At 38.9% G+C, this 6804-nt stretch overlaps 1 pseudogene; it reads left to right on the top strand.

The window, feature by feature from the left end:
- The first annotated feature begins 1687 nt into the window (after positions 1 to 1687).
- Positions 1688 to 1766, top strand: LOC113267223 (small nucleolar RNA SNORD116; annotated as a pseudogene).
- The last annotated feature ends 5038 nt before the right edge of the window (positions 1767 to 6804 follow it).

Raw genomic sequence — 6804 nt, 5'->3', positions numbered from 1 at the left:
AGTAATATTCCATTGTATATATGGACCACAACTTCTTAATCCAGTCATCTGTTGCAGGGCATCTCGGCTCCTTCCACGATTTAGCTATTGTGGACATTGCTGCTATGAACATTGGGGTGCATATGGCCCTTCTCTTCACTACGTCTGTATCTTTGGGGTAAACACCCAGTAGTGCAATGGCTGGATCATAGGGTAGCTCAATTTTTAACTTTTTAAGGGACCTCCACACTGTTTTCCAGAGTGGCTGTACCAACTTGCATTCCCACCAACAATGTAGGAGGGATCCCCTTTCTCCACATCCTCTCCAACAGTTGTTGTTTCTTGCCTTGTCTATTTTTGCCATTCTAACTGGCGTAAGGTGGTATCTCAGTGTGGTTTTGATTTGAATTTCCTTGATGGCTAATGATTTTGAACATTTTTTCATGTGTCTGTTAGCCATTTGTATGTCTTCATTGGAAAAGTGTCTGTTCATATCTTCTGCCCATTTTTTGATTTGTTTATTTGTTTCTCGTGTATTGAGTTTGAGAAGTTCTTTGTAGATCTTGGATGCCAGTCCTTTATCTGTAGTGTCATTTGCAAATATCTTCTCCCATTCCGTGGGCTGCCTCTTAGTTTTTCTGACTGTTTCCTTGGCTGTGCAGAAACTTTTAATCTTGATGAAGTCCCATAAATTCATTTTATCTTTTGTTTCTCTTGCCTTTGGGGATGTATCATGAAAAAGGTTGCTTTGGCCGATGTCGTAGAGGTTGCTGCCTATGTTCTCCTCTAGAATTTTGATGAAGCCACTCCCAAACTATTAGAAGTTATAGAGCAATTCAGTAACGTGGCGGGATACAAAATCAATGCTCAGAAATCAGTTGCATTTTTGTACATGAATAACGAGAACGAAGAAAGAGAAATTAGGGAATCCATCCCATTTACAATAGCACCAAAAACCATACGTTACCTTGGAATTAACTTAACCAGAGACGTAAAGGACCTTTATTCTAGAAACTATAAATCACTCTTAAAAGACATTGAGGAAGGCATAAAAAGATGGAAAGATATTCCATGCTCATGGATCGGAAGAATTAACATAGTTAAAATGTCCATGCTACCCAGAGCAATCTACACTTTCAATGCTATCCCGATCAAAATACCGAGAACGTTTTTCAAAGAACTGGAACAAATAGTCCTTAAATTTGTATGGAACCAGAAAAGACCCCGAATCTCCAAGGAACTGTTGAAAAGGAAAAACAAAGCTGGGGGCATCACAATGCCGGATTTCGAGCTGTACTACAAAGCTGTGATCACAAAGACAGCATGGTACTGGCACAAAAACAGACACATAGACCAATGGAACAGAATAGAGAGCCCAGAAATGGACCCTCAGCTCTTTGGGCAACTAATATTTGATAAAGCAGGAAAAAACATCCGGTGGGAAAAAGACAGTCTCTTCAATAAATGGTGCTGGGAAAATTGGACAGCTACATGCAAAAGAATGAAACTTGACCACTGTCTCACACCATACACAAAAATAAACTCCAAATGGATGAAAGACCTCGATGTGAGACAGGGAAGATTTTTTAAATACCTGTAACACCGAAGTGAAGTGTTTACTTTGCTAGGGCATGAAATGTTAAGCAAATTTTCCAGCATCGCTTACCATGTCCAGATACATACCTGAACTCAGAATTACCATGTCTCCTGATTGACAAGGACTCCCACATACGCATTCCTTGGAAATCGGAACAAAATGAGCAAAAACAAAAAGAATTACAATGTCTTTTCTCCTTTACTTGATTATTGAAAATGACTGAAGTCAACGCCTCGAAAAGGGTATGAACCCCTGGTATGAACACCTCGAGGAAGATGTACAAAAGTTACAAACAGCATCAATAATAATAAAAAAATAGCCTTGCAAAACTGAACTTAGTCCCTCAGTGCGAGAAAGCACTACTGCTAAATTTGCCCTACTTTTTCTAAGTGGTTTAAGTTAACTTGAAAATGGAGTCCACGTTCTTCATCAAGATAAGCCAAAATCATAAGAGCGGGCATGCTGACCTAGTAACGATGAGAGGGCCTTAGACTGGGACAAAGAAATGCCAAGTGCACCAAATCAAAGCTCTGAGTCATCTTAATACCTCAATCCCCTCATCCCATAAAATGGGGATTAACAATGTTTTCCTCCCCTCGAGGGTTGTTTAAAAGGGATAACTAACAAAGTAAATGGCTGCAAATTATTTTGCAGGCCTGCTGTGTTCCTGCCAAATAGGAAAATTTCGATTTAAAAGCTCGGATCTTTAGAAGCTCCAAAATATTACAAAGCAAGTCACATTTCATGGCTAATTTAAAACATCAGGGGTTCACACAAGTTGCTTATAATGATATTTTCCAATTCCCATGTTATTTGATGATTTATACAGCTTCAACTTTTACAGTTGAATCCAGCCATTCCTATCTGGCCATGATTCTCTTTTATCAATACTACCGGCTCACATAACTGTCTATATCTTTGGGGGATTAAGCACTATTTTTTATCTGGACCTGGAAAGAGTAAATTCAGAGACGATAAGAAATTTCTGGTTGCAAGTCCAATGTGTTATTTATTTATATCAGGAAAAGAGCTGTTATATACAGGTTTAGGAAGACTTTTTAAAGCACTGATAAAATCTTTGTGGGTCAAATGCAATGGCACTGAAAATATTTTAATACCTTAAAGCTCTTATGAGTTGAACTAAACTTTCAGTAAAAGAGTCTGATTTTCCTTCTGGATTTTTGGCCTTCAAAGACAAAAAACAAGCCAAGCAAACTAAAATGACCCAAAAAAACCTAATTGCACCAAATCTTTAAATCACAAATATTAAGGTAAACAATATTCATACACTTAAAGGGAACCAGAAGAATCAGAAACTGCATGGAGGTAGTATAAAGGATAATCAGGGTTTGCCAAAAGTAACTTATACTAAGAATTGGCTAGGGCATTAAAAATACAATTTCCCAGACTCCACTCTAGTCTTCCTGAATGAGAATCTTGAGGAAAAAAAAAAAAAAAAACACAAACCCTGGAAATCTGAATTTTCAGCAAGTACCTAAGATTCTTTTACATAAGTTGTTGGTGGACCAGCAACATCAGCATCACCTAAAACTTGCTAGAAATGCAGAATATCAGCTTCCACTCCAGACCTACTGAATCAAGCCCTGTAATTTAACAAGCTCCCCAAGGTATGTGTATATACATAGAAGTGTGAGAAGCACTGCCCCAGATGATTCCTACATTCTAACGAGCTTGGGAAACAAGCGTAATGGAATGAGTTAGATGATTTAGGTTTGGGTCAAGCCCTGGCTCTGCCACTAAACTCTGAGCTTCCCCCTTACAAATGCCTGGGAGTAAAAAAGAGATTATTTTAACTACGATGAGCCATCAAAGAAGTTCTTCTTTCAAGAAAAGAGAGAGGAAAGACTAGCTAGACAAGAACTGTTACCAAACAGTTGTTGAGGACCTACCATGGGGTAGGTAGGTGCCAGGTGCCAGCCTGCACAGAATAAAGTGTGCACACACACTCAGGTGTGCCTGTAAGCCTGGTGCAATCTCAACGAGGTCAGTGCACTGGACCAATGGCAATTTCCTGGTTGTGAGATGGTGCCAGTTATGCAAGGTGTGGATTAGAGACAGTGAGTGCAAGGTATACAGGGCCACTCTGCATTATTTCCTACAAGTGCACGGGAGCCTACAGCTCTATTAAAAAGTTAGCGGAAAACAAAAGAAAACTCCAAGCCCAACGAGGATCCTCAATTTGTGTTTGAGAAATCTAAGGCCTGGAAGTGTAAGTAACGTTTCCAAATGTCCTTACTAATAAAATGGGTGATTTTTTTTCAAAACAGTAGCCTATGGTGGATGGTGCATCAGAGAAGAAATTTGCAGACTGGACTGCATCTCTGTGACTTCTATATTATGCTATGGAGTATAAATGTCATTGCTTGTATCCTATTCATTAATGCAGGCACTACTGAATCTAGGTACTATATTAATTCAACATAAAACAGAGAGAAAAGAAAGGGGAAAATAAACCTCTACATTATAAAAACTATTAGATCTACTATCAGGGAACAGGAAACAAAGTGTTTTCTTTTGTTTTAAGATTTTATTTATTTGAGAGAGAGAGCAAGAGAGAGAGCATGAGCAGGAGAAGGGGCAGAGGGAGAGGGAGAAGCAGGCTCCCCGCTGAGCAGGGAGTCTGACACAGGGCTTGATCCCAGGTCCCTGAGATCATGAGCTGAGTTGAAGGCAGACGCTTAACCGACTGGGCCACCCAGGCACCCCAGGAAACCATGTGTTTAAAAAAAAATAAATAACTCATTTTTAAATTTCAACCTCTTTCTTTCTTTCACACCTTAAAGTGGAACTATTTTGCTTCTTAAGAGGAACAAGTACTATATACCTACTCCAAAGTGTAAATCAAAGTCAACAGAAAATCTTCTCATCTTGGAAGCACTTTTTCTTAAATGTTATTTTTAAAAATATTTCCGATGAAATTTGTTTAGTATAAAGAAAGAGAAAGAGAGAAAGGAAAGAAGGAAGGAAGGATAAAAGGAAAGAAAGACAAGAGGAAAGAAGGAAGAAAAAAGGCTAATAAAAGAAGTGAACCATTACTAAACCATTGTTTAGTAAGGGCTAAATAATACACAGGACTCCATCATTTTTTTTTAAAAAAATGAGCACAGAACAAAAATAAGAAATTCATAAACAACAAGTCAATAGAGTTTTCTTTTAAATGTCCCTCCCCACCCACCTCAGAGCCGAAGTCTGTCTTCGGCTCAGGGCGTGATCCCGCCGTTATGGGATCGAGCCCCACATCAGGCTCCTCCGCTGGGAGCCTGCTTCTTCCTCTCCCACTCCCCCTGCCTGTGTTCCCTCTCTCACTGGCTGTCTCTCTCTGTCAAATAAATAAACAAAATCTTTAAAATAAATAAATAAATAAATAAATAAATAATGTCACCCCCCCCAATATGTGGATACACATTCTTTACCTATCAAATTGGAAAATATATAGTTAAAAATTGTAAGTTCTGCTAAAGATGTGGCAAGATAAAGCTATCCTGTACTTACTAGTGGAAATGGAATGGGCATAGCCTTTCTGGAATACCCTGGATAGTATGCCTCCAAAAGTACAAAGACTTCTATGAGAGGACATTCATCATGTCATCTACTAGCCAAAAATTAGAAATAATATTAATGTCCAACAAGTATCCATTAAGTTATAAAACATCATAATAGGATGAAAAGTCATTCAAAAAATATATTTGAGTAATATTTATTGACCTGGAAAGTGATGATTATGTTAGAAATAAATATTTTAAAATACTAAGAATGGTGATTTCTGGAAGGTGAATTATTTTCATAAACAATGGATTTTCTAGATTTTTCTCAATAAAAATGCTTTAATTTAAAGATTAAGAATGGATGGCTGGAGGTCCACATTGGAAAAGAAAGGGGAGGGGCCTGCCTCTCTCTGTGATTTCCATTTTCCCCACTAAGTTAGGTAACCATGGGCAGAAAAGGAAATAAAGAAGGTCAAGAAAAGTTCAAAGGTTGGAAAAAGGGCTAGAGGTGTGTGTCTGGCCAGGATTTCTCGAGGACAATGAGGTATGGCCAGTACGGAAACCAGGACTGTCAGTCATGTGAGCTCTGCCTGCCCAGCCCCTTTGTGATCACCTTTGGTTAAGAGTAAAAAATGAGGTATTTCCCATTCATCAGTGGACTCATCCATGTCCATGCTTTTCTGTGTTTTTCCCCCCTAAGTTTCTTATTAAAAGTTTGTATGTAAAAGTTCCACCTTGTTTTGCCTTGTTTTCCTCATCTTGGTCAGGCTAGACGAAGAGCAGTTACACCTGTAGGAGGCCAATGAGACAGTGGTTTCAGTTGACATCTGCTTGGGACCAGGAAGGGCACTTGGAGACGGGGAATACTGAAGAGGTTAGCTAGCTGCAGCTGCAGAAGTTGCTCCCTACTCCTTTTGGACTTGGCTTCTAGTTTATACCCAAAATAAGCTAGACTCTCGCAGCAACTTACAATGTCACAATAATACTGAAATGAGGGTGTCTTTAAATATGATATCAAAGGAGTTCTTGAACAAAAATAGACATTTAAGCACCAAAATTCTGTTTACTTCTTACATTTTTACAAGACAAATGTCTGGAGTCTGTGTACATACAAGCATGTATGTGTGCAGGGTATCTGTGTGTGCTCAATGGTGAGACTTCTTCCCTCCAAAGGAGCATAAAACAGAACGGACTCCAACTCTAATAAAAATTTGAACCTCTTCTTGTACATAAAAATTCCTTTGTAGCAAACAGACCAGTCAGCTCAGGGAGAAGAAAAGGACAAATATAGGCAGGTGGTTAAAATGTAGCCCAACCCACGGTAACAATCAGGACAGGCACCTTCCTCCTCCTTGTGAAATGGCAATGTCGGACGCTGCTCTTGCTCGGAGTCCTTCAGGGAATTGGCAACACACATGAATTTCCATATACTATACATGAACACAGGAAATGACTAACAGCTGTTGAATAAAACCACAAAGCTGAATACTTTAGGGTAGTAAAGAATATGGGGTGGGGAGGATAAAAACAGGGAGGGGAAGCATCTCATAGTCATAACTGCTCTTATTTCTGTACAAATCGTTTATAGAAGGTGCTCTATTTTGATTTCTGATGAAAAAAATCAAGATGTAAATAAAGCCAAGTCATGCAACGGTAGTCAAATTTTGTCTGAGAACGTTCAATACTTTTGAAAAGTCAGCCCACGGAGGTGAAACTCAAATC

This window comes from Ursus arctos, unplaced genomic scaffold (genome assembly GCF_023065955.2).
Source record: "Ursus arctos isolate Adak ecotype North America unplaced genomic scaffold, UrsArc2.0 scaffold_3, whole genome shotgun sequence".
NCBI classification, from domain to species: Eukaryota; Metazoa; Chordata; class Mammalia; order Carnivora; family Ursidae; genus Ursus; species Ursus arctos.
This window is presented reverse-complemented; position numbering and strand designations above follow the sequence as displayed.